The following is a 27,668-nucleotide window of genomic DNA, read 5'->3' on the forward strand; positions in this document are numbered from 1 at the left end:
AAGATGCCAAGCATTTTATTTGTGCCAGTTCCACTGAGGCCTCATTAGCCTGGGCCTTTGTGCCTTTCTGCTCGCTCTCATGTGCAGAAGCGTCCATCTTAACAGCCCTAAAAGGAGCATCAGGCCCTCTGTTAGGGGCATCAGTATGGATCACTATGGGACAGACAGCATTGGGAAGTCATGTCACGACTGTTGCTTAGTGTAGACACTTTAATGCAATTCAGTTTTTTTATATGGCGTTTTTTTACAATAGACATTGTGACAAAGCGGCTTTACAGAATTCCTGCTCCAGAAGCCTGATCCTCAAAGAAAGTGGTAACTGTTGCAAAGAAGAGCATGAGGAAGAAACCTTGAGAGGAGCCAAGACACTAAAAGGCAACACAAACCCCTCTGGGTGGCAATGTCAGAGCCCTTGGTTGTTTAGATATGAAGTATAAAATAAAGTTTAGTGGTGGGATTCCAACAACTGAATCATAATTGACTGCTTCAAACATCATGCAGGTTGTTAATAACAATGAATACTTAGTGTGATTTTTTTTGCTCAGACCAACACAGCAAATGTATAATGTAAGATAGTACACAATTAACTCCAAAATGGGTTTGGGGTAAATCTTTCCCATCTTTCATCTTTGAAGATTCATTTTTAATATCAATATTGGGGTGCCATTTAATAAGTGAAAACATATGCAACCATTTTATAAATGAAGGTTATAGATCTGTTAGTCTGTATCCTATTTTCCTGATAGAAATTCAGGACATTCAATCTATCTGACTTTAATATAAAGATACGTTTTTGCTTTAAGTATCTCTGCATGTTGTGGCAAGTGAAAATCAACCCTGGGAGATTACCCAGCCCTAAGCCTTGGTGAGAAAAGGTATAGGCTAGTCTTCTCAGAGAGTCCATAGGGGGTGTGCAGGGTATTGAGGGGCAGGACTGACCTGGCAGGGGGGGCAGATAGAGGGCAGGTGGGGAGTGAACTACCACTGATCTAATGACGCCCCAAACTTCAGAGCGTGGCCCGAAAAAACGCAGCACCAATTAACTCCAAGGGTGGGGACAGTTGATGGACAAGTCTATTATTAGCATCTGAGAAATACTGCAGGGAATGAAAGAAACCAAAGGAAGAAAGTCCAGGCAGTCGATGTTCAATGAGAAGTGAATGCGCAGAATATGCTTCATTGCCTCAATTGTGTCCCTTAGCACTTTCTGCTCAAAAACCACAAATTGCTAAAATGAAGCACAAATGATGTAATTTAGGGGCACTAGAGAACAAAGAGTTGTTAATATATCCATGTAGATTTTGGGAGCTGGGAGAAGTAGCCAAAGACATCAGAGAAGAAATCATTCTATGTATTCCTGTTTGGGGTTATGTTAAATGCAGCAGATTTGCCATGGTTCTGTATGAGGGTTAAATGTTCAAAAATGGTAATGTGGTTTCCATAGATTAGTTAAATTAGTTTCAGAGATGTATGAAACTTTCATAACTACAATTCCTTAGGTAATGCACGCAAATCCACAGAATCCAATCTTTTTTTTTTTTTCCTTTCTGAAACTTAGCTCTCCTAACAAAAAAATGACCTAAACCAAATCATGAAAGTGTTCATTTTTATTTTGACACAAGTGAAAGATTATATGAACTGCTATGGACCTGTTGCTGAGCCTACTCAACCATATGTTAGTGGTGAGTTTCCTGGCCTCTGAACCAAGACTAATTGAAGGCTTGACCTTGTTAGGCAATGACAAGCAGGTCACAAAGATATTGGTGTGTACTGAGGGAGGAGTCTGCCCTGAGGGTGGACCCCAGGGGACCCTCCAAAATGTTTAATGCCCACCTTATGACCAATTATGGCCAGGTCCTTTCCCATTGAACTTAAAAGCATCTTTCATAGATTTACCCCCAATAACTGCTGCTGGACGGCATTTACAGAAGTCTTTCAGTTCATGAATTTACATGATTTACAATCATGTTAAAATAATTGACTTAAGACTGTATGCTCTTGCATTTTGCATCTTATAAATAGAGGATGGGTGTTTTCCATGTTGCTTATGTAAACACATAACCAATACTAAACAAACATGTAAATTATCTTCTTCTTGTCTAATCAGCAACATTAACAAAGCCATTTTTCACTGCTTTTAAATCAAAAGTCGTATTAAACGTTGCATCACTCTTTTTCCAAGTCTAATGTAGAGGCCTTCTAAAACCATGAGGTCAAACTGCAAAAATGTGTTACGTTAGAAGATAACCTGTAAGAAGTGACATAACATTCTTATGATAGTAACATTAAGAACATGTTAGAGATAACCTAGAGCCGCTGGGCCTGCTAATCCCTAAGACTGCTATTCAGGCCTGCGGTGCATCCCAGGTGCCAACTGGCTGCTTGGAATTTATTCATGAGAAGAAGCTGAGAAACAACAAAATACCAGTGGCAGCTGTTTGTTTACAGTTTCCCACGACTCCATGCCAATTACCTATCGTCACTCCACCAGTGGCTTGTCGTCTCTCATTAGCTACCCCTCAGTAGACAAGAGCTTCGGTAAAACGGCATACAAGGCGAGCCTACAGCCGTAAGCGTCCCTTAATATTCCAGGAAAGAATTCCAGCATCCACTGCCTCTTCACTGAGCCAAGCTAGAGCGACTCCATGCAACATTTGGCAAGTTATAACAAATGACTGCTCGTACGCTGGCAATAATTGATTATTTTCATCGAGGCTAAATATTTCAATGCTAGTTTGTATGGCATTCCAATTTGCTACATTTAACCAAAAAGTATCCCGTTTGGCTGGTCGTGTATGAGACGGCATTTCAGAGCATCACGTTTTTATTTCAGGCAAAATATTTTAAATGTTTACAAGAACTTTTGTTAGAATAAACTATTTAATTTTAAAAAGAAAGTGGTTTTCTACAAAAAAAATAAAATATCTATTTTACATCATATATGGATGTTTTTTTTTCTTTTGTTAATTTAACAGTAGCCTAACATTTACGTTTTCAAGAACTTTAAGCTTTAAAGACGTTGCTACTCAAATTGCTCAAACAAAAAGACTAAAATATACATTAGTCCAGTAAGATAAAAACGAAACCTTAAGAAAATCACTTAAAAACAACAGTATCGCAATTAAACTCTTTATATGATACTCTTTTTTTCATGATAGTTGTAGAATGGAAAAGTTTAAATCAGCTAAATCAGAGTCACTGAATCTTCTGGACATTCCTGACATAATATCAGACGTTTTTGGAAGCTTTAATATAGAGTAATTGTGGTAAAGAGCCTGTAACTAAGGGTGTTGAATTCCAGCCCATGTTTTGTACACCAAGAAATACGATCAGACTAGACTCGGTTAACGCGATATGCCAAGTACCCTTTCTTTACCACTTCAGGGTTGTATTTATTAACAAGGTTGTTATTTATTTCGTTTAATCATATTCCTATAAGCCTTCTTTAATTATTAGGGTAATTACAGACACGCTCAAACGTGGTCATGTTGTAGTAATTTGGGAAGCTTGAATCTATTAATTAAAAAATAAAGGATTAATAAAAGGGTTATTTTGTGAAACTGGGCTGTTGGACATACCAACCTCCCTAGAAGGTTTTAACTTCTTAATCTACAAATAATTCGTAAACCCATAAAAGGAAACAATTAACTATCGTGTAGGATGTCGATCTAAACATTAAAATAAGTTAATTAAAGCTGTAAGTTTCTGTGCTATTATTGTTTGAGTTTTAATTGTGATTTTAGAGATCAGTGTTTCCGCTTGTATTCTTCAATTCTACAATAGAGGTGACATTCCTGGTTTGTGATTGGTTGGCACAAATATGAGCGAAACTGTGCAGTATGATCTCGCTATTCTTTTGTTTCCCGCCCCCGGCTTGCGAGTACGGGTTCCCGTGTGGGGGCAAACGAAACCCGGTGTCTTTTATGAAAGGAAAAACTATGTGAGTCTGTAGGTCTAGCACAAGAGATCCTGTTTGTTGTTCGCCGCGGATGACGTCACCGCCTGGCTTTAATTAATGGCCAGTCTGCTCGCCGTCCTCGCACGGCCCTAATGGATTTACATGTTCTTTCCAAACGACTGCTCTACCTTCACCACATAAAGATACTACTTCTTAATTCGCGGCACAGGCTCCGATAATAGTATATTGCAGAGGTGCCTCATAACCTCAACGCAAAATCTGCAGTCTAATGAAGTAGTCATCTTGTTTGTAATTAGCTTCACCTTAAAAAAATAATTACATTTAGCCTGTTGGGTTTTTATATTAGCATCCACCGTCCGTGGGCGACACTGTCTACTGACACTGGAAGCATATTGTAATGACAAACGCAAATTAGACCATTAAATAATTTTCATTTTGCATTGGTGCGTGCGCGTGTGTGGGCTGACGTGCGGTTGTATTATTTTGTTGTGTTGCGTGTTCTCTCTCTACCCCTGTATTCTGTGACTGTTTTAATATTTTCATATGAGGAATGACATATGTGCATGGTAGGCTATTTATCATACTAGAGACTATCAACGCCACAAAACAGCCCAGTATATTAGTTCTGGTGTCCTAAAGTGGCGCTGCATTTGAGTAGCAATGTGTGCAGTAATGGTATCTGGAAACTCAGCAACGGAAAAGCAGCAACATCTCCAAAGCTGTCATTTTCACTCTCATTAACATTCCAAGTAGTTATGAGAAAATTGATTTTCTGGCTTGTCTCAGTCATTCTTCAATATGCATGAAAGGTTGTACATTGATGAAACCTATAAAAAATCAATGTAGTGTAGGTCCATTTCAACACAGCGGCCATGCTGATGCCAGAAGTATAAGGAAAGGTGGTTGAAATTTAGGGGGCCCTCAAAATGTCTGGATTCTTCCACTTTGTTGAAATCAATTATTATTTCCTAATCAATAATGCATAATACACATAATGTTCAACACAGCACTGCAATTAATATTATGTGCAATCAAGAATAGTATTTAAGATTGATTAAACTGTGGAAATGACTTTAACATCTTTTCAGGCCAAATAACTAGCTATAGAGAACTAGAAACTAGCTATAACTGTTTAAAAAATCTGTTTGGGCTCTGAAAGCAACAGCATCATCCTTGTCCATGTGAATCTGCCAGCTCGAAGAGATGAAATTAATACTGAACCACAAGCTCAGAGGAGAAGTGCGCTGTATTTCAAAGACCTTTTTGACACACTGCAGTTGGGAAATTTAAAACAGGCGGTCATGTATGAAATCCACAACCCGGTTTTTACAATCACAATGGTAAATAAATCAGTTGTTTTAAGAAGAGAAGCTGCAACACAGCAAAAAGGACATTGATATAATGCCCGTGTTACTTTCTTAAACACCTTTTGTGATGTTTTGTGCCCTTAACAGTGAATTTTATGTTCATAGTTTTGTCAATCTTATAATTTCAAAACTGTTTTTGAAGTGGGAAATTTGAAATCTTGATTTTTGCGTCCGTTCCAAAAATTATAAGACAGGTAGAGACAGCGTTGTTATCAGTGTGAAATCTAACAGACTAGGAGTGTGTCTTGACCATGATGGCTCCTTTAATCTAGGCACGATTGAGGCTTAAGTTAATTACTGCATGCATAAGACTGTGGTGGCTGATCATGTGACATGATAAAGGCTCATCCTAAATGCTAATAAATAGAACATTCACATGTACTTTATCATTCTGCAAATAACATGTAAATAAGACTTTTTAAACATTCTATTTGATCATGATAATCCAGGGATGTGGCTATGATTGTGAGCTAGAAAGGTCAGTCTACTGCTCTTCATACTAAGACTGGCTCTGCTGACTATACTGAACATGTGCTCTCACACACAGACAGCTCAGATTTAGAGTAGAACACCAGTTCAATCAGAGACACCCAAAACTTCCTGCTCATCAAACTGTGGGTGCATTAGTGCGTACATTAGCATGAGAAAGCCACCCATCCAAGCACACTTATTTGACCTCTGACCCCCACTCTTTGTCACTCGGCGACAGAAAATTGCTGTGAAGGCGATGGCGGGTCCCATATCCTCAGCTTGTCTGTAGTTTACCCTGTACTGTGTGTGTGTGTGTGTGTGTGTGTGTGCGTGTGTGCGTGTGTGTGTGTGCGCGTGTGCTTGTACATGTGCGCATGCACATACATGTCTATAGCTAGAGGAGGGGTGGTGAGACAGTCAATTCCCAGATCCCCCACTCCAGAAACACGCACACACATTCACACAGGAAGACACACTCCCACACTCTATCCCAGACAGTCTGGAGGACCTCATCTCATTTGCCTTTCTTTAGCTCTCTGGTCTGTCTGCATCGCGTTTCATGACTGCACTTTAATTAAGAGCTCCTAACCCCTAAAAGTGGCCCACAGGTCTCACTCCTGTCTGTGTCTGGGCTCTCACACGACTAATCCTGAAGCCATATGTGATACATTAGATTTCCCAATTGTGACCAGTTTCTGACAGTACTAGATCCGAATGGCTTCCAGGATGGCTTTCTCCCTGACCACTGCACAGAGAGAAGCATGGTTTGACAGATGTGACCATATGCTAATTGAATGTCGTGTGTCGAGATTATAACCCAGATAAATTTACCCAGAGGTACTTTATTTGTGGAATAGACTAATATAAGTATGCTTCTTCTTGTGCCTGACCAGACTCTGTCATTCTCTGAAGTTGAACTATCTGGCATTATGTATTATATTTAAGGTTGTGCTGTGATCTTCTGATCTATAATCAAGTACTGAGGAGTTTGTTTGCACATTTTTCATAATTTCTTTTTTATTTGTCAGGAAAACTGTACCATATTCAGTTGCTGTCTGACAGAATAGTTACACTGAATTGCAACTGAATAATGGAATCTTGTAAAGGGCTCTGCGACTAGTTGATGATCTCGATCAGGTGTGCTACTGCAGAGGAAACATTAAAGTTTGCAGGGCTTAGTAACACTGCAGCATTGGGAGGTACCATTGATTTTACCTATTTGCTCAAAGCGACATACATATATTTTAGAGGTAACAGCTACTACAGTGACGTGGCTGTAGTCCAAATCCCCCACATACATTTCAAAATCCAGAGTGGTCTATTCTCCTTTTCTTCTGGGGTGTGAGGATGTGGGAGGGAATGAGGTGCTCTCAGCAGGCCTGGACGTGGTGGCTTCTAGCAGGGAGAGGTCAGGTGCTACATTGCATCACGCTGCGTTCGTGTTGAGAGTCTTGTCAGTAACCACCTCTGATTGGGTGTTGTTCTTGACTTGATTGACAGCTGAAGGGTAAATTCAGGTCCCTGCTCTTTATTCTGCCCCCACAGGACGAGGGACCCTGAAAGGTCAAGTGACCAGCCGCTCTGCAACACATACAACTGAGATCAAGTGTCATATGATTTGGTTTTGTGCCATATGATTTGGCTTTGTGCAATTGCTGTGCAATGATTATTATTTAGTCTGTTGCATAACTTGTCAATCAGTGTCAGGGTCAGGCATTTATGAGTATGCTGATACTAGTTCATTTTATATGTTGCATATATATACAATTTAAGGATGTCAGATCTATGTAGTTTTAATGCAGAGTCTCTATCTGAAATAATTCTTAGTTCACACTAACACACTGTATATGGCTATACAATTAGACCATATTCATATTGTTTTAATATTAATTATTACCTGTATTGCTATAATATTTTTGTAGAAATCATTGAATGTAGACATGATGTGTGTGTGTGTGTGTGTGTGTGTGTCTGTGTGTATGTAAGTGTTGCTAGTTGCTGCAGACCTCTCTCCTGTCTGAGTCGGTGCCATCACAGTTGCCAAGGCAACCAGAAGGCAGCATGAAAGCTGGAATACGAGAGGCAGTGATGGAGAGGCGCAGCCTGGCACAGGGCCCAATCCCAGCAGCAGCACACCACCACCCAGTGTTTGCCTCCATTTCTCTGAGTGTGAGTCTGTGTTTGTGTGTGCCTCTGTGTGTGATTGCATGTGTCTTTTACTGTATAGGCACATCACAGTAAAGATGTCTGCCTAACCTTCATCTAAAGAGGAAGAATCATTCAGAAAAAATGGCCTCTGGTAAGATGGAGCCTCTGACACAACATACAAATGATGTAAGCAGAAGTACATCTTACAAAACCTTTTACATCCCATACACAAACATCCTTCCACCCAGAACAATTTATTAAGTTAAATTAAGATGATAATTAATTATTTTTTTAGTCTTTATATTTTAACTATTTTCTAATTTTGTAATTGATCTCTTTTGCTCCCTTTTGAAATATATCAATATATCCAAGTAAAATAAATTGATAGTGATGCACTATATAAACCAATAACAGATATAAAATGCAGCTTCATTTATTTGGTGTTATTGGCCTCTTCTTCTGAGGTTTTAAAGGCCATATGAACAACTATCATAGATTACTGTTGGACACATTTAAGAAACAAGTCATAAAAGGAAGTTGAAAACTTCCTCACATGCACGGATGCACACCTCAGGTCCCTGTACATTAGTGCTGAGTGCAGTTAATGAGCTGACTGTGCAGTACTCTCTCCTCCTCCACAAAGCAAAGGTGGATGTGAATGGAGTTCCGTTTTGGGAAGAGTGAGGGCATGCGTGGGTGTGTCTGAGTCTGCGTGTGTCTGTGTGTGTGTGCGTGTGCGTGTGTGTGTGTGTGTGTGTGTGTGTGAGTCTTCTTTTACATGCCAGACAGTAACAATGGCCTTGAACTTGAACTCCCTTAGGTGCCCTTGACCTTAGGACTGTCCCTCATGTGCCCTGCCCCCTACACATCTCCCCAAGTGGCCATTGTTGAGCTGTCGGCGTTAACTCTTTATGCCCTCCACGTGGTCTCCTCACTCAGCAGCACAGTCCTCGCCTTTCACACCGCTGTGGCGGGCCACACCAACCCTGTCTGCATGTGAACACCCCACGGCAACCCTGTCTGCATGTGGACGCCCCACAGGACTTTGTTTGTTTCACATAATGCGAACTTACAGAGTGAATGCCATTCCCACACCCTCCATCTTAGGTTTCCTGCTCTTTTGTTTTTCTGCAGTGACTTTTGTCCCCATACACTGATTGGGGGGGGAGGTCCAAGCAGACAGTGACTCTTCTCACAGTTGGAGTGCTGATATCATTATGCGATTCATAAGATTATAATGGGTATGGAGGTTGAATGGGAACCTAAATTTGATAACACAACACTTTTATTCTTTGTTAGCAAACATTTATTTTTTTCTCTCCAAATGGGTTTGTAGCTAATTAGATACCTGTGTAGGTGTTCAAAGAAAACAAGCATTCCAGTTTCCCTGTGTGTTGGAAATGAATATCAGGAGCACAAGGGATGCAACAGCAAACCGATTAACTTAACACTAGGCCATACTGCTGTGTCATCCTTCATGCTGCGAGAAGAAGAAATGTTTCTCTATTCTTATGCACAGGCTGCGATCACGTACGATAATTCACTAGGCAACATGCACAGCTTACCATATCCAAAATCTGGTTGCATATATGAAACAATTTATTTGAATGCATGTTTTTTGCTACTGTGTTTTTGTTCAGAGAAAATTTACCTTCTGGCCCGACAGGTCTGTCAGAAAGGCGGGGTGTGAAATCTGCTCTGGATGATGCTTGGCATCGTCTTCCATTCGCCATCTTCTGCTTGAGTCTTCCGCCAGATCCTAAGGCAGAGCCTAAGCCCAGAGAGGGCAAATAATTACTGTAAATAGTCATTGTGGATATACCCAGTCATTCTGGATATGCTCCGTGATACGGAATGGGACGTGAACAAAGCTGATGGATTGAATTAGGTTCTTTAGTCAAGGGATGTGCACACAATGAAGTGAAAGAGAATGGCAGGAGAGGGCTAGGTCAGTGTGAGTGATGGATGATTGCTGTCTTTAGAAGGGGCTACTGTCTGGAAATGTTTCTCAGATCCTCTGGCTGCTGATGGCCTGCCAGACAAACGCAGTGGCACTCCATGTAATGGAATCAAGCACTTGAGTAACAATGAGAGCACACATTTATACACTAAATTCTCTCTCACACACACATTCGCACTCGCTCTCATTTTTACACAATCATTCATTTGTCAAATCAGTTACTCCCTTTGCAAATGAATAAAACTGCCATTACATCCATGGGTTGTTTTTAGTGCGTTTATGTACTTAATCCATGAGCCTGTACACTTTTCATTTTCAATATAATATTATTGTGTCAATATTGTTTCAGCAGTACAAGAAAATTCACCCTAATTAATGTCCTTAGTGGAAACACAAAATTTATCTCAAGTAAAACAATGCCACTGTTGTTCAGGTCAAAAACCAAATACCACAAAGTGGTATTAGTAGCACTGTGCATCTATTTTGTAATACCAGTTTCAATCCATTCCAGATTGGCCTCCTGGTAATACAGCATTACCAGGCTATGCGATGTTTTATCATGGCCCAAGCCTTGCTTCCTTCCCCAGCTATTTTCCTCACCACTCCTTCAGTTCGTCATCTTAATGGTTAAGGAAGCCATCGTCCCTACCAACAGCAGGTGATAACCACTGTATTAACAATTGAGGGCTTATTCAGAAATTAAAAGAGCAAATGAACTGCTCACACTTGGCACAGGCTCCTTCTTGGCCCACGGATGCTCTCTCGGTGTCCTGGCAACCGGTAAACAAGGGGACAGAGAGCGAGCTTCCCTCCACAGTTCACATAATGGACTCCTGATCGGTGGTGCTTTAGCATGCTAATCATACTGAGAGAGAGGCGCATACAACGCACAGGCGTCCCACAGCACCTCAACAAACACACTCCAGCGGGACTGGGACTCTGCCAGGCAGAGATAACCCACATCTATCAGCGCATTTACATTTTAGACATGTGAAAATGGCCATTGCCCTGTGTGCTCCTGGACATGCAAGCTGAATTTTCAGCTCTGAGTGAAAAACAACAAAACACACAAACAAAATGAAACAGACAGGCAAAAAGGGCCGTTTAACTTGGCTTCATATGAAGTGCAAGGTTCTGCGTAATGTACAAGTTATTTAGGTGAAGTACACAACTGTGGAGTGAGAAGCAGTAAAGGAAGGAGCTATGACAGACACACAATACACTGCGCCATTTCGCTATAGCTTGTCAGGTGTGCTTCATATGTGCCGCGGGACAGCTATGTTGTCTGTTTGAAACCACTGCTGCTAGTCAAATGTCTCTTTGGCCCCACAGGTGAACCAGCCTTGGGTGAAGCATGCAGCGGTCGTGTCTAATCCCGTTTTTGCAACTTCTGTTGCTTTGTGGTATGGCAACCAAAGGTGTTCAGTATCCGCGTCGTGACGCCCTGTGTTAGAAGATGCAGCCCATTTCCTGGCTTGCTGACACCACAGCCTTTCAGGTGATGGGTATCTAAGAGCAGCCAAGAAACTCAAGCAGAGGGAAAATGTTCCCCAGCCATGCCACTTTACAGAGCTGGAGCTCTTCTGCGATAATCACACCGAGAAAGACTGGAGCAAAACAGAAACTTCACAGCTCACTGTACCTCAGATGCTTGTAGAGTCTGTGTGCCATTGTGTACACCGGGCTTAAACTTATAGGGCCCCATTAGAGGGACGATTTGTTCAGTGTGTGGGACGCAGGCGTTACACTGCAGATACAGGAGAGCAGCAGTTTGGTTCCAGCTACATGGGTAGTGCAAGATTTGCTTTGGATAATAGTTTACACAGCGTCTCAGCCGTCACCACCCTTGGCGTTTGGCTATGTGTGTATAGAAACTGGGAAGACCAAGCAATAGACCTTTAGATTATTTTAGTCAAAAATAATTATTAAAGCTTGTCCCAAGTTTATTCATATTTGTGAACATATGAATTATATTCGTATTATATGTGCAATAAGCCACATTTTTAACTACACTTGAGACCCAGACTATGTTTGGTGTAATGAATGCTTCTGTACCTAACATACATTTTTGCTTCATTTTTTGTAGATAAAATTAAATAAATAAATAAATAAAGACCGTTTCTGATGTTTACAGTGTAAATGTTTTATTAATATCCATAGCAGGACAAAATAGTTCAAAGGCACAAATGGCATATGCGGTGGCCTAGAAGATAGAGTTAATTCCATTAGTCTTAATAATCAGGAAACTAGCCCACACTTCACAAACACACAGCAGCAAGTTTCCAAATGGTGTAATGGCGGTGGCCTAGAAGATAGAGTTAATTCCATTAGTCTTAATAATCAGGAAACTAGCCCACACTTCACAAACACACAGCAGCAAGTTTCCAAATGGTGCGTCTGCTCAAAAAATATTTATACAACACATGATTCACAAAAATTGCATAGCAAATGACATTGACTCATAGCGCACACATTTCTTCTATATAAAACAATAAAATTAAAAGACATGCACATTCTATAGATTCATTTAAATTCTGATTGCATTCAAAATAGGTTCAAACACAACAGTGTCTGTGACTGACCTACAAAAAGTAGGTCTTAAAAATTGATTGCACAATTCACATAAAAATAAAATGTTAAGAAATTTGCATAGACAATTAGAATATATATTTGCCTCTGCCCAAGCTTGATTATTAAATTAAGTACTGAAAAAAAAAACCAGGTATCTGAATAGAAATCACAGAATAGACATAAAAATGTAATTAATTTTTGAATGTTATTCTCAATGAAATAATAAAATAAACTATCGATGTAGTGACCAGTCATTCACTTTCATCACGTAGCTCATACTCAGCTAGCAATGGCTGCAGCCATAGTGAACAGAATCCAGAAACCAAAGAACAGTGGGCTCTTCTGAATGTTTACTGTATCTTTAAGTAGCTAAAGACCAGATCAAATATTTCCCTCCCTCAAAGATTAGTAAATAGTCAATTCTTGAGCTTTTAACTGCTGAGGACTGACTCTACACAGCTCATTACTGATTGCAAGTCCACCGCAACTGCATAGAAAATAAAGACAACAGCTCTCTCTACATTGGGTGTGTAAATATAAACACACAGAGCTGTTCAATCACAGTGCAGTATCCTTCTCTGCTGCCGTGGGTCTCACATTCACACACTCAGCCCATTATCTGTAAATCATCAGTACCGGAGAACACAGCTTGTGGAAATCATTTAGCTATCCACTTTGAGTATACAGTCATGATCAGGTCTAACAGAGGGATACATAGTTAAACACAAAATCTAGTGGGGTAATTTATATCACAACAGACACACTTGTGCTTTACCTCTAATATCAAATTAAGGAGGAGAGGAGTAGATTACATGAATGTGTAAAGTGCTCTACACTAAACATTTCATTTTAATCTGTATAGACAGATAAAACCAGTCAATTGTTTCAATCTGGATTATATACATTTAAATACTACATCTCTTAAATACTAGATTCTTATTTTTCTTTGAAAAACATTTAAATGGTTGACCGCTACAATTTTTTTAATTCACAAGAATCAAATTAGAGTATTGTGAGGTCTAGTTCAATGTGTTGGTGCAAATATACAAAATGCATGTAATATTCGTATTTTTCATTTCAACCCAGGTCATAGATTGTAGTCATGGATTAGTCATGGATTATCTAGGGCACCAGTAGACTGCCCTCTTGCACTGGTCACATGAGTGAGATTTTCTTGTCATTTTTCTTACTTCATTATCCATACATGTCATCTAATACAGATGAAGTTTGCACAGCTAATATTAGAATGTTAGATTATAAAGACCTTTGCAAAACAACAGAAAAAAAGTTCTAAAGAGTTCTATAACAGATTACGTACATCATACAGGAAGGAAGTGCAGAGACCATTTAAAGTGCAGTTCTGTTTCAATGTTGGGTCAGATGTCTCTGCCAAGCCAAAGAACTTCCCCAGCAAACATGTGCCTTGTCATCTATGTTCAGATTTGCTGTTCATATGAATCCTTTATGTGACTCTTTCGATACCTGAAAAACAAATGGGGAAAAACCTATCAATAGAACAGAAATGCTATAGAAAAATGCCGGCGAAAAATCTAAACCACAACAAGCATGCTGTACCTTTGTCAAAACACAATAAGCAATAAAGCCTCCTGTCAGGAAGCACTTCAGATTTGTTGCTTTTTGAACATGTTTCTAGAGCACTGCTGGCTGATTTTTTAAAATATGATGTCTTTAATAGCCTTAGTTCAGTGTGTCCTAGACTGAATGCAGCCCATGCTGGGTCTTATGTGCTTGTGGGTTGTCTCGTGCCCCGTTGGAGTGCCAGGCCAGGGATTGAGGGCGAAGTTGAAGGCCCCTCAGAGCTTGGTACGCACTGAGGCTGAAGCAGAGTGGAAACACGTGACTGCTCTAAGCCTGCATGCTGAGGTGCAATCCAGAGGAAGGTCAGTTTCTCAGCCATGTCCCTCCCCCCCTGCTAAAGCTTGCGATATTAAGATCAAGGGGGACAAGGGACAGCAGGCCAACCTGGTGCGTGCGACAACAGTCCCCAGCAGCTACAAAGACTTCCGGTTCGTTCAACGCTGATTTTAAGTGGAGTTGTTGCGAGCAGAATCTGATTGGTTATGATCAGCAAGTTCACACATAAGTATTCAGAAATGCAGAGCACTTGGTTCTATTGTTTAGCACCACTGCCCCTGTGCCTTTCAGACGGCACACTGCTAATTAGCATAGCCATCACCTGAAATGTTTGACTCAAAGATGCAGTTGGATGCATACAGACACCTAATGCAATGACCCGTTGCAACAAAGGGACAGCTCGAGTCAGATCTGCGGTGTAGCGGGTGGTGCTGTCACCTGGAAGTCGAGACTATGCCAGCACCACCAGGTTTACAGCAGCATCTAGCTGTTGATCACACAGTGAGGACAAGGTGCCCTTTTACACTTATCTGGGATCAGCTTTGTGCTTTCACTGACGGCGGCGACGGGGAAACTGTTCCTGGATCAGCTTCGGGCCGAGGCAGAGGCTGTAACTGCAGGTGATGGGAAATGGAAAAAGGGAGACTGTGTGAACAGCGGGGCGGGAGGAAGTGTGGGCTTGCGCTGAGAATGAGGCCGAGGGTATGCCGCGGCAGCCGTAGGAAACAGACGACACACTGTTGTCATTGTAGGCTGAGCTGAATGCGGTGAATTTACACCCGCAGCACGCGCCCCGTTAAATCTGGGCGGCAGGACTGGAAAGGAGAGGAAGGGGGGCGGGGGGGGGGGCTCCACAGAAAGGGGGCCTGTTTGGATTGTGGGTATGTTGGTGGGCACAGCCATCTCTGAGCCAAACGCGGCATACAGAGCCCCCACTTTTATTTATGCACCCCGTCTTTTCAGGCGTGCCCTCTTTCTTTCTTTCTTCCTCTCTTGATTTCCCTCTCTCCCTCCGCTTGTCCCCGCTGGATGAATAGTCATGGCAGTGCTACTGTGTAACCGCTCCCCTCCCTCTCAGCTTGGCCTGAATGGGGGGCTGAATTGAGCAAACAGTCAGCCTGTCAGCTCAATAGGCGGTCTGGCCATGAACTTCAAGTCCTTCCCAGGCCCCCGGCGTCACTGGATGGAGTGGGGGGGGGGAGCCCAGACAGCCTCAGACTTGGGGGGCCCCTGGTGCCCATTTTCAGGGAGACTCACCATGGTGGTTCCCAAGACTGGTGCCTGCACGGAGAGCAGGAGACCAGCTGCTTGGCTGTCCCAAAAGGAGCTGTGTGTGTGTGTGTGTGTGTGTGTGTGTGTGTGTGTGTGTGTGTGTCTGCCCCCTTGCCCATGCCCCAGCCACCTCCCATCACTACACACTCTAACACACGCTCCCAGACACAAGCTGCCGCTGGCCCACTCTCCCCGTCTTCTCTGTCCCAAAGCCTGCCTTGGAGCCACTGCACTTTGTATTGTCTTTGCCATGCATAAATTTCGTTAGTCCCTGCTAAGCCAGACTCATCCCCACATTACCACCTGTTTACTGACACACATCGTGATTGCAGACTAAGCCACTCCTCCATAGACTCCCAGCCATTTAGTTCTATTCACAGGTTGGGATTCATTTCAATTCTCCAATTCTTGAATGCTTTTTTTTTTTTTTTTTTTTTTGCACTTTTATAAAAAATTGTCCTTGTAGTAAACCTTAGGCGCAAAGAAGTACAGAAATCGGCTAAAGCTTGCAGATTTTAATTATGAACATTCTCTGTGGATACTGCAGACAGACAGCCACAGTGGGCTTAAGTGAAAAGCTTTTCTGAATCCTACAATTTCACACCCACCCAGCAGCAGCGTCCCCTTTGCTCCACTGCCATGCAGTGCTGGTCGTTTTGGCTGTCTGCAGAGCTCTCGCTTGTGCTCTGACTAAGCGCGTCCCCTGAACACTCCACTGACAGCCTTGCCACTTGCTCTGTACTATATCAGCTTGGCCACAGCATTGTCTGGACCTCCAGCGAGGAAACCCAAACAAAGACAGCTCTCTGAGAGTGTGCAGACAATGGGCCACATTGTTCAGGTCCTTTCTCTTAGTTATTCCGGCCCGGGCGACTCTAATTGGTGTTTTGGTTAAGCGGGTTTTAAACTTATAGCTCCCTGGCCTCAATAACGGAGGGCCAAAACAAGTTCGCCCATGAGAACAATGCTCAACTTGTCTGGGCAACGACTCCCCAAAAACTAAGACACAGAGAAAGCTCGCCAATGCTGACCCAAACCCCCCCACCCCCACCCCCTAGCCCCCACCTTCCAGTGCGCTCCACCTACTCGCTCACACCTCTCTGCGCCTCTGTACCACCTCTAAATATAAACTGGGAAAAAAAGATGAAGTGTGAATTGCATATATAGGCGTGTAACAAATGTCTCCTATAAGCAGTGTGGTATTATCAGCAGCACACGAAGAGTAAGATCGTTGTAATACCAGTGGTCTGTTCATCAGTTTTGCATCTATGAGCACAGCAATGTTGTTCCGAGCAGTGCCTGGAGACGTGAAGAAAGCGCTCCCTATTTTTCTTCAAAATGGCAGCGCGCCATCTCGATGCCTGGCATGGTGGCGAGGCGGGTAGTAGAATCCCTGATGGCGCTCTATTCTGCTCTTGTGCCCGCAGATGCCCGCGCTGACTCCACCCCCTCCCTCGCCCATTGTGGTGGAGAATGATTTAATGCGAATGAGTACAAAACGCCTCCCCGCCCACTCCAGTACCAGCGACGTGTGATTTTCACAATTAACAAACACATCTGCTGTAATTAAAAAAGTCTCGGTGCGGAAGAGAGAAGGAGCTTGCTGTGTGTGTGTGTGTGTGTGTGTGTGTGTGTGTGTGTGTGTGTGTGTGTGTGTGTGTGCGTGTGCGTGCGTGCGTGTGGGGGTGTGTGTGTGTGTGCATGTCCGTCCGTGTGTGTATGTGTGTGTGTGTGTGTGTGTGTGTGTGCGCGCGTGTGCATGTGCTTATGAGTGAGTGTGTGTGTGTGCGTGCGTGTGGGTGCGTGTGCATGCCCATACGTGTGTGTGTGCGTGCGTACGTGCGTGTGTGTGTGCGTGCGCGTGCGTGCGTGCGTGTGTGTGTAGGTGTGTGTGTGTGTGCGTGTGCTTGTGAGTGAGTGTGTGTGTGTTTGTGTGGGGGAAGGCTGAGTCGGAGGAGAGTGAGGGCAGGTCATACCTGTTCGTTCCTCCTCCTCTTTGCATTTCATGCCAGCAACTCTAAGATGGTGGCAAAGCGTGGACGGCCGCTTGCGACAGCGGGTAGGGGCAGGCAGAGAGGGGAGGGGCGGAGAGCAGCAGCGCGTCGCAGGGCGAAGCGAGAGGGTGAGCAGCCTCACCACACACCCGCCCCTCCTCCTCGGCTCCTTTCCCTTCCCTCTTGCTGGTGTCTTTTAGAGAGAGGCGCCCATGGTCTGGATGAAAGAGTGAAAATGGAGAGAGAGAGAGAGAGAGAGAGAGAGAGAGCGAGGAAACATAAACATGAGTTTACTGTGCTGCCAGCATGAGAGGGTACGCGCAATCAGGCACGCACGCACGTACACACGCGCGCACACACACACACACACGCACACACACGCACACACACGCACACGCGCACACACACACGCACACACACACACACACGCACACAAACACACACGCACACAAACGCACACACACGCACACAAACACACGCACACAAACACACACACGCACACGCACGCACACACACACAAACACACACACACGCGCGCGCACACGCACGCGCACACACACACACACGCACGCACCCGCACACACACACGCACACATACACGTACGCACACACACACACGCACGCACACACACGCACGCGCACACACGCGCACACACACACACACACGCGCACACACACACACACCTTTTCATGTCTGTTCACATGGTACAGTCTGCCCCTGAGCATGCAAATGACTTTCATTATGCAAATGCATGCAAATCAGACCCAACCATCTGAGAATCAAGGCTGGGAAAAATCTACACAGAGAGATTGAATGAAAAAGAAAGAGAGCAAGGGATAAATCCTTTTTGATGGCAGAGGACTGCAAGCGGAGGTAAACGTTGTGTGAAGGACCAACTGTGGCCCAGGGTGAGCAAAAATGGTTTCCCCAGGCTATGTGAGATCATAACATTGCTGCCTTTCTGTCAGCTTTTTTCCTCTCCTGTAATATGTGTTGAGTTTTAAATTAACACTCACAATTATGTATTCATGACTGTAAATGAAAACCTGCTTTTTGGTGCCACATGCACTGTGATATTTCTGAGAGGGTTTAAATTAGACACCACAGCAGTAGCCAGGTTTTCCATCCAAATGACCTTGCTGTTCTTTGTCATTAAGAGCATGTCCAGCAACTGATCCCTGGCTGTAAAATGCATCTGGCAAATGGGCATGCTGTATACCACAAGGAACATTCTAGTGACACCAACCTTCTATGACCCATCAACACTGGCTGTACGCAGAAGTTACTACAGAGCTAGCTTTATGCTGCCACCTCCCCCAGACAGCTTTAAAAGTGCCACCAGCGCTCTGTATTTTTGAAATATACTCTGACACGCACGACTGCAGGCGTGTGTGCGGTGCAGCAGAAGGCAGGTGATGGGTAAACTCTTTCAGGAGGTGTACAAGGCAGGCAGGCCAGGCTTCTCATTGTCCTAAAGACTCACATCTGTAGCAAGGGAACGGTGCAGCACTGGGGAAGCAGACCCCTACAGAAGCAATCATCCCTTGCGGCTCTGGGCAGCATGCTGAGAGGTGGGCTTTGTTTTAAGGTGGTGCTGCATGGAGGTTCAGGGGTGCCTGAGCTCGAGGGGGCCACAGTGGGAGAGAGTAAGGCGCGAAATCAGAGGGTGGGGCCCTGCTGAACGGCAACGAACCTTTGCTAATTGGCACTTGACATTTTTTTGCAGCAGCCCTCTAAAGTGGGCCCACTCCTAAGCCCTCTCCAGACCCTTGTTAGAAAAGTGCCTTATGCAAATATAGCGAATAGGGACCATTGTAAGGCCTTTGACATTAACAGCTGAGGTAACAATGGAATTGTGTGCTTTCAGAGGACCTGGAGGTGTGTTAGAGACAGGGCAGGACAATCGGCCAATATGTGAACAAGCATCGATGTGACGCTGGTAGAAGAAATTTGATTTTAGACAATATAGGATCTTTTTTAGCGTAATGAGCTTTTGACCAATTGGTCCATTAAAGCGCATACAAGCAAGCTGGTGTGAGGTTCTCTAACATCCAAATGTTATTTATTCTTACTATTTTTATTTGTATGACTTTTCAATGTAAGCCTTGCTGCTGCAGTAAATGCATGCATTCTCTTAGGCCATATCTTAAACGTACACTAACAGGTGTAGGATATAAAGCAAATGTTTGGTTAGCAATTTTTAAAAATGTTTCATTCCTTCAACAACAGTAATATCAGTCTTAGAGAAGGTGATACACCATATTTGAGGGCTTCGGTGTGCTTCTGAGCACTCTTATTAAAAGGAAAGGAGAATGCCAAAGAAAATCCACTTTTATGCTCTGAATTGTTTTCCAATATCAAAGTCAAAAAAGAGTGATTTTGCCCAGTATGTAGACCAATCTAAGGCTTGTGCAAAGAACTGGTTTATTGCGTCTAGTGTGGCCTGTATGATGTTTACCTTTACCTGTCAATGCAGCTCCTAAACTTAATCCCCATTGTGTGTGGGCCCATTGTCTTTGCCAACAGTCTAAAGTACATTCACTTCTCTTCGTGGGGTTGACAGTGTGGTGGGGGCTGAGGGTGGGAGCCGAAGAGAAGAACGCTTAGTCCTCGGGTCCTATCCCACAGTGCATCCGTTTTGAGCCTCGGTCGGTGAGTTCCGTCAGTCTAAAGAAAGGCAGCAACAGGGGCAGGAATCAGCTAGCTTCGCTCCAACAACAGCTTGGTAGTTGCGACTGGGCGGCTGTGAAAGGGTGGTAAAGGAGCCCATTGTCTCTGTTTGACAAGTGAACCAGCTCTATTGACAGTACAGTCTAGAGTTGCGGGAGGGGGGGGGGGGATTGGAGGAGAGCCACAATGGCTGTTTCTAGTTGACACTTGGAACTTAAATTGACTCGCTGCAAGCTTAAAAAGCTCCCCCTGAACAGGGTAAAAGGTTCACACCAGCCAGTCCATCGGATCACTTTGCTATACGCCATTCCATATCAAAGCCGACCACCACCTCGGTGCTATCCGACCCACAGTGACCCATGGGAAGTTTCAGTGTTTAAAAAAAGTTAATCGAGAGAGACAGCGTAGGTGCCCGCAAATGTCACTCAAGAAAGATAGAAGTAGCCGTCATTTTATCTCCACTTTGGCAAAACATCTATTATAGTACTCACTCAGCTATTCATAGCAGCCAGGCCAAGCTACGTAGATAGCTTATGTTCCTGGCACGGGGATGGCATATGCTGCTCAGGGGATGTGGGGAATGCCCTGGCATTCCCACTCTGCTAAACGCCAGGACAGAAAGTGCCAAGCCCTGCTGAGACCATGACGTTACTCCATGTCTGGAAAGGAGAGCATAGGTGAGTGGGAACCTCCAATCAGCATGCTCATATTGTTCATAAAAAGGCTGTGCAAAGCAGAAACTGCCATCTCATTCATTCATTCATTCATTCAATCATTCCTTCCTTCCTTCCTTCCCTATCAAAGGCACTTTGGTGAGAGGCTGCACCTGCATTGCAATAAGCAGCTCTGACCATGGCCACTCAGCATGCCCACTCGTCACTCCATGACCAAGCGCAGAGGCTGGATATAGACAAAGATTCCCATGACTGCTTTGGGTGAGCATGCTATATAGAAAGGTTTGTAAGATACACTTGCACTCAATAAAGCTAAAGGATTCAAGATTCATGTTCCTATATATACTTTCAACATATTTTTAATGGCTTTCCGGATTCCTGTACAATGCTCTGGAAAAAAAGCAAATACCATGGAAATAAATGCAAATGTAAAATTTGGCTTTGTCACTTAACACCACCATGCACAAATTTAGTCTCAAATTAACAAACAAAGTTTTGTTACCATGATCTGATTTGTTCATTGATATCCGACATTCTGCTTGAAGGGGCTCTATTATGAGCATCACAGAAAAAGTAGATTTAGTTTTTCAAGAACAAGCGAAACTTCCTGTGCAGAGCTAATGAGACAAATCTGAATGAGATCAAGTGTAAAGGTGTGGCAATCTGATTGGCCGGAAGCTTCCAACTGGCCTTGGCGCACGCATTGCTTCAGACTGTGGGATTGTCCTCCTAATGGCTGCTGTCAACAGTGGGGTTCTGGTTCAGCAGTTCTGCCCACTGGCTCACAGTGAGGAACAGAATGGTATTCACTACCATCTCAACGAGCTCCTCCGCTTATATTCATTCCGGTGTTGGGTCCACTCCAGCCCATTTACAGCGCAAACAAGTGTCAGCGCCAATGAGCCACCTCTCCGCAGGAGCCACATAAAATCGACCTCAAACAATTGCTGCCTGTCTGCTACTGTTGGCCTGAGGTTCAGATGCCCCGAGACCATGGAATTAGCAGCTGCACTTGCCTGGGAGAGCCGCAGTACTTCAGCCTACGACCATGAACCACATAACCTTGAAGGTCCGAGTTCACATAGGAAAAAAAAAAAGGAATATTTCCTGCTGACTTTCCGGGAACTGTAGCAAAATATAAATGAAATGTCTATGTAATACATTAACATGGTTTGTATGCTCGTGCTAAAATCTGCCTAGAGCATAGAGTGCTGTGATGAGTGGTAAGAGTCCCTGTGGAGGCACCTGTAAGGCCCAGCGGGGCACCATGCGACTGAGGCTTTAAGCCTGTGCATGCATTGCATTGTGTTGTGGGATCAGGAGATTGCAGATTAAAAGTGATCATGTTTGACCAACGAGGACACCGCATGCCGTTCAGGAAAAAACTCAGAGCACAGGAGACGTGCTATTTGGGCTCACTGCACATTGTGCCAGGGGCCATTGCCTGTAAAGTCAGTGCACACTCAAACTCTATGATTATGGAACTTCTATTATGAGCTAGAGCAAAAGTCATGGTCTTATGAGAGATCATTCCAAGTCTTACCATTTCTCTTCCTTCCATAGTCCATTCTGTGTCTCGGCTGTCACACGAAGAGGAAGAGGGTGAGGGGCGGGGCAAGGAGCGCAGAGTGGGCGGGACCTTTCCAGGTGTGTAATGGGATTCTTGTTACTTTCGGTTATCTAGCTTTATGAAGAATGTACATCACTCATACAGCTAGATAACCAAAGATAACAGCCAACCCCTCCGACCGACCAACGTTTCCAGCCATACGGAGCTAACAGGCTCAGATTCAGTTCTAAAAATAGAGAAGCCTTTGATTAACTCTACAACTGGGACCAGAACTGAGTCCACTGTGTTTCAGATCAGATTTCACAAAGCACTAAGTCAGTGTAACTTAATCACTGAAATCAGATATAAATAAAAATGTAATTGTTCCTGTGTACAGAATTAAAAATTGCACTATGCTGCTGTTTTTGTTATGATAGTTATAATTGCTGAAGAATTATACCATTATTGTGTTACCTAATGTAGCATAATTTGTGAATACATTCTCTTCAATTCTCCCAGGACTAACAGGCTGTGTTCATGACAACTTGTCAAAGTCAGATCTGGCTATAGATGCATGCAGACCACATTAACTGTTTTCTCCGTCTTGCATGACAGACTTCTCTCCCTGGAACAGAGAGGGAGCTCCGACTGCTCAGTGCAGTCGGAGAGTCTCATCTAATGGAAGACGGAAAACACTGACTGGGCTGACAAAGGGGTAAAGAGAAATGTTGTTTGTTTTAATTTTCCATCACTGAGTCTGGGGTGTTTATTTATCAGAAGGTAATCTCTCCTTCTCTCTCTCCTTCTCTCTCTCCTTCTCTCTCTCTCTCTCCTTCTCTCTCTCTCTCTCTCTCTCTCTCTCTCTGTCCCTCTCTTTCACTCTCTCTGACACACACATACATATGTAAATGAAAAGAAGAGTTGGTCCAATTAAAACCCTTTGTGTGAGGAGCCCTTCCCCATTCCTTCTCTGATGTGTTGCAATCAGAGAGAGAGAGAGAGAGACAGAGAGAGAGAGAGACAGAGAGAGAGAGAGAGAGAGAGAGAGAGAGAGAGACAGAGAGAGAGAGAGAGAGAGAGAGAGAGAGAGAGACAGAGAGAGAGAGAGAGAGAGAGACAGAGAGAGAGAGAGACAGAGAGAGAGAGACAGAGAGAGACAGAGAGAGAGAGAGAGAGAGAGAGAGACAGAGAGAGACAGAGAGAGAGAGAGAGAGAGAGAGACAGAGAGAGAGAGAGAGAGAGACAGAGAGAGAGAGAGAGAGAGAGAGAGAGAGAGAGAGACAGAGAGAGAGAGAGAGAGAGAGAGAGAGAGGGGGGAAATCACTCACACAGCTTTTCATGCCAGGCAAAATGGCAATGCTGGGTTCAAACATTTTCATTTACAATATGCTCTATCCATCTTCAATCACCTCATTATTTTACTAATACTGCCAGCATGCTGTTTACAGTACAAACTGTCCTGACTCTGTTAGTGATTAGTCAACTTGCTTTTCTGACACTAAACAAGGAATCCTGAATCCACCAAGTAAAAAGCTTCTTTTTTTTTAACTGCCTATTCACAAATATTAGAGTTAAAGATTATCTACGCAAAACATTTTGGACAATTACAATTATAAAAAGCACTATATGCAGCACTAAAGCAATAAATACTTAAGCAAAAAGATACATTAACAATACATAAAATGTGTAATAATTTGAATGTAGGATCATTTTTTTGTCATTTACTATTATAAAATTGATAATTTAATACCAAAACAAAAAACAAAAAACTTCCTTTTCTGGATCCTGTCCACACATATGCAGAGGAAATGTTACATGTTTTATACTGCAAAATTTACACCTTTACCATTTTAGCTGAAAATAGTAGTCTTACAGTTTTGTCATCATTGTATTATTATTATTATTATTATTATTATTATTATTATTATTATTATTACCACTTACAGTGAATATTTTAGTAAAACAATATGTTGCACAGTCAGAGCAGAAAGAAGGCCTCCATCTCAAATTTCTATACCGTTCTATAACGCATTAAGGCCACAAGAACTAAGAATTAGTTTCCAATGGCCTTAAATACTTACAAATGCCTGTTGACTGTTAACTATGAAGTTACAGAGATGAATAAAGATCGAATCATATCGAAATGTGATACATCATATGGCTTGCGTAAAGGCTAAGCAGTGGACCTGCAATGTATCCGAAACCTTTCAGCCCAAATTAAATATCTTAATATTATAAATAGTCGATTACAGCAGTCGAAATTAACTGAAATTTGACTAAAGTTTATCAGTTATCAACCTCGCCTGCTTAGAAGATTTACTTCATTCATTGTTTCGTGCACAAAGAAAATCGTGTGACATTGCAACTATGAATGTGTTCTTTATCGATGCTTTGCAGTATTCTCTGTTTTATATATATATATATATATATATATATATATATATATATATATATATATATATATATATATATAATTATATATAATACACACACGGGGGAGTGTGAGAGAGAGAGAGAGAGAGAGAGAGAGAGAGAGAGAGAGAGAGAGAGAGAGAGAGAGAGAGAGAGAGAGAGAGAGAGAGAGAGAGAGAGAGAGAGAGCGTGGTCCAATAGGAAAGACACAAGAGCGACAGATACTGGGAGGTGTAGCTGCCTCAGCGCTAGGGCACGACGCCTCAGCCACATATCCTATCTGTATTTGTATGCATTTATATCTCGTCCTTCGAATGCTGTGGCCTGAGCATTGTGTATCATACCGTTTGATCTAAGGACCTGGTGTAATTATGTGACATCCCGTGACTGTAATTTCGCAAATGAAGAAAATGTTCTGGCCAGTAGATGTGATGGCGGCTATGTTTGTGTAATGTGATTGCATTATGATTGTATTGCGTGGAATTTTGCTTCCCTAGTCTCGAAAATAAACATATGACCCAGAATGTAAAGAATGGCAGTTATGAAATCTGTGTCTTGTGCATAAACTATATTTTTGTTAAAATAAAATACACTCAATAAGGTTTTAGTATTTCATGGCCGCTGCTGTTATCACAAGGCCCTTTTAGGGACAAATGGTAAACTGAACTGAGGGTAGAGATAGATAGAATATACAGCTGTTACCTCTATCACGCGCTCCTAGCCGTCAGACTTTGTCGCGGTGATTCTGTAAGAAGAGAGACACAAACTCACACTCCGTATGTAGAAAATACTTTTCAGCAGCACAAATATCATATTGAGCACTAATGATGGACGCCCTGCCAGCGGCAGGCGTGGTCTCGTGCTAACGCATGTCATGATTTATAAATGATACACGCCTAAAACTTTGGCTGAGCTTGTCAAATCGTCGTGGAACCGTGTGTTCATTCCAGACATGCCACTTCATCACAGTGCATGCTAACTTTAACAAGCAATGAGCTATATAACACTAAGAGTTCATATAATGTGTTCATCTTAGTACAGTCTACATAAATAGCCTACATCTAAATAAACAGTTCACTGGAGATATGATCGATGATTTTGGAATCTATGCCAACATCAAAAGCGATTTTTTTGTTGTTTCTTCTTTGCTAGCCCACACTTGCGTGTCTTATCTGTCTGACTGCGAGCGAGATCAACCGTTTAGTTTAATTTGTTGGTATTTGGGTTAATTGGGCACTCCAGCGGGAACCTAAAATTTCCACATTTTAAGGCATTAAACATGTTATTTTTTAGTATTGGGCCAATGCTCCGTTAGAAGTGAGAAACGACGTGTCTTTTCGAATTTAAAATATTTTTAATTTAGAGATTCTATTGTAATTCTCACAATAAAGCCCACTGTATATCTTAAATGTATGCATACTGTCTTATTTGTAGGCCTGGGTGAATCGGGCGCTCTGCGAACCCTGCGATACACGGGCGCGTGGAGAGCAGATAACGGGCCTTGTGATAACTGAACACCAGCACTGGGGATTGAGCGCATCCGTCCGACTGCCTTCTCAAACAAATAGCATGTAATGCAGAATCAGAAAATATGCTACCAAACCAGTGTAAACAATTCTAATCGATAAGATTTTGCGAATATAAGGGGGGGCATTTTTGCCCACGCTTAATGTTATCTGCTTTGGTGGTAAATTTATGTCAAATAAATTATAGGTCTATTGTAGCTGCATTTCATAGGCTATATCAAAAATAATAATACATTTATATATTATTTAAAAATAAATACTTTCAACTGGCCCATAACATGGTTTAGTGAAACGCTGATGCTGTTATTTAAGTCGGAGACACTGCTGGGTTTAATTAGCTCAGACATATATTAGTTATCTATTTGTGAGAATATCCGTTTGACCTTTTCGAGCCAGTGCTGCAGGAAAAGGCAAATCATTTCCTTTTCGTATTTCCCATGACCTAAAATATGCAATAATTCACCAAGTTACAAAGTTGATTTTAGTGGCAATAAAGCATTTTGTAATCAGTCGAGAATCATGACTGTTACCTCGATAGAAACCACCTAGTGTTTCCACACACTGTAGATTTCATTAAACGTGAAATGAGAAACACAACAGTATGATAAAAAAAAAACTCATCCCTCCACTATGCGGTTCAGTAATAATCGATACAAAGCTATGCATCCTATGAAAATTTAGATGTGCTTTCCACGACGCGTGTGACTTCTGCTTCCACACTATTTCTACAGTGGCATTCCCAAGCTCCAGACCCATACGTGAACCGCTAACGCGCCACCCATCCTCACATCTTATCTGTCATTGCACGCTGTTCTCTCAAGAACCAATAGCAATATCCCAGCTCTCGTTTATTTTAATATAATCCATAATACAGACTTGAGCACGATATGATATACTCACTCGTTTCACAATGACGTGTGGATGAAGAGAGTTCGCGCGGATAAGCGCGAGCGTGTGAGCTGCGCCCTCGAACGTTGTTTCGTTTTGCTTCTGCGCTGCATGGCTGCGGCTCCGCGTGACGTCGCAGTGGCCCCATCCATTCAGCATTTCTGTATCGGGCTAGCTCGCCGTTTAAAACCCATATTTCCCAATGAGGTGTCCCTCTCCTCCCCTCTGGAGAGCGAAATAAGCTGCTCACAGTCCCCCCTCTTGCCGGTCCGACTAAGAAACGCTATAATAGACTTAATCATGCAAGTCAAAAACATATAGCGTCTCTAAGACCCACCCCCTTGTGACACCACATTTAGTCTCCACCCTCT

At 42.8% G+C, this 27,668-nt stretch overlaps 2 long non-coding RNA genes across 5 annotated transcripts in view; one reads left to right on the forward strand and one right to left on the reverse strand.

Moving 5' to 3' along the window:
• LOC113589607 (uncharacterized) overlaps positions 1 to 11,986 on the forward strand; it is a 12,085-nt gene extending 99 nt beyond the window's left edge. Inside the window, exons 1-3 of one of the 2 annotated variants that reach the window (XR_003412003.3) lie at positions 2,548 to 2,681; positions 7,744 to 8,056; positions 8,726 to 11,986. This is a non-coding gene — a long non-coding RNA (uncharacterized LOC113589607). Of the gene's footprint in view, positions 1 to 2,547; positions 2,682 to 7,743; positions 8,057 to 8,725 lie in introns of those variants that run through there. The other variant, XR_014116939.1, reaches the window with a different exon arrangement.
• Positions 11,987 to 11,992: 6 nt separating this feature from the next.
• On the reverse strand, positions 11,993 to 27,563 carry LOC113589617 (uncharacterized). Of its 3 annotated transcripts, XR_004776584.2 has the most exons (7): positions 27,310 to 27,563; positions 25,586 to 25,628; positions 22,466 to 22,718; positions 20,740 to 20,907; positions 20,043 to 20,245; positions 17,560 to 17,794; positions 11,993 to 13,918 (listed from the first exon to the last, which is right to left on the reverse strand). It is a non-coding gene; the product is annotated as an uncharacterized LOC113589617 (long non-coding RNA). The 3 variants fall into 3 exon arrangements; XR_004776583.2 differs by lacking the exon at positions 20,740 to 20,907; XR_004776585.2 differs by lacking the exons at positions 20,043 to 20,245; positions 20,740 to 20,907.
• Positions 27,564 to 27,668: the final 105 nt, after the last annotated feature.

The sequence above is a fragment of the Electrophorus electricus genome, chromosome 14, assembly GCF_041902795.1.
Source record: "Electrophorus electricus isolate QZ-2024a chromosome 14, ASM4190279v1, whole genome shotgun sequence".
NCBI classification, from domain to species: Eukaryota; Metazoa; Chordata; class Actinopteri; order Gymnotiformes; family Gymnotidae; genus Electrophorus; species Electrophorus electricus.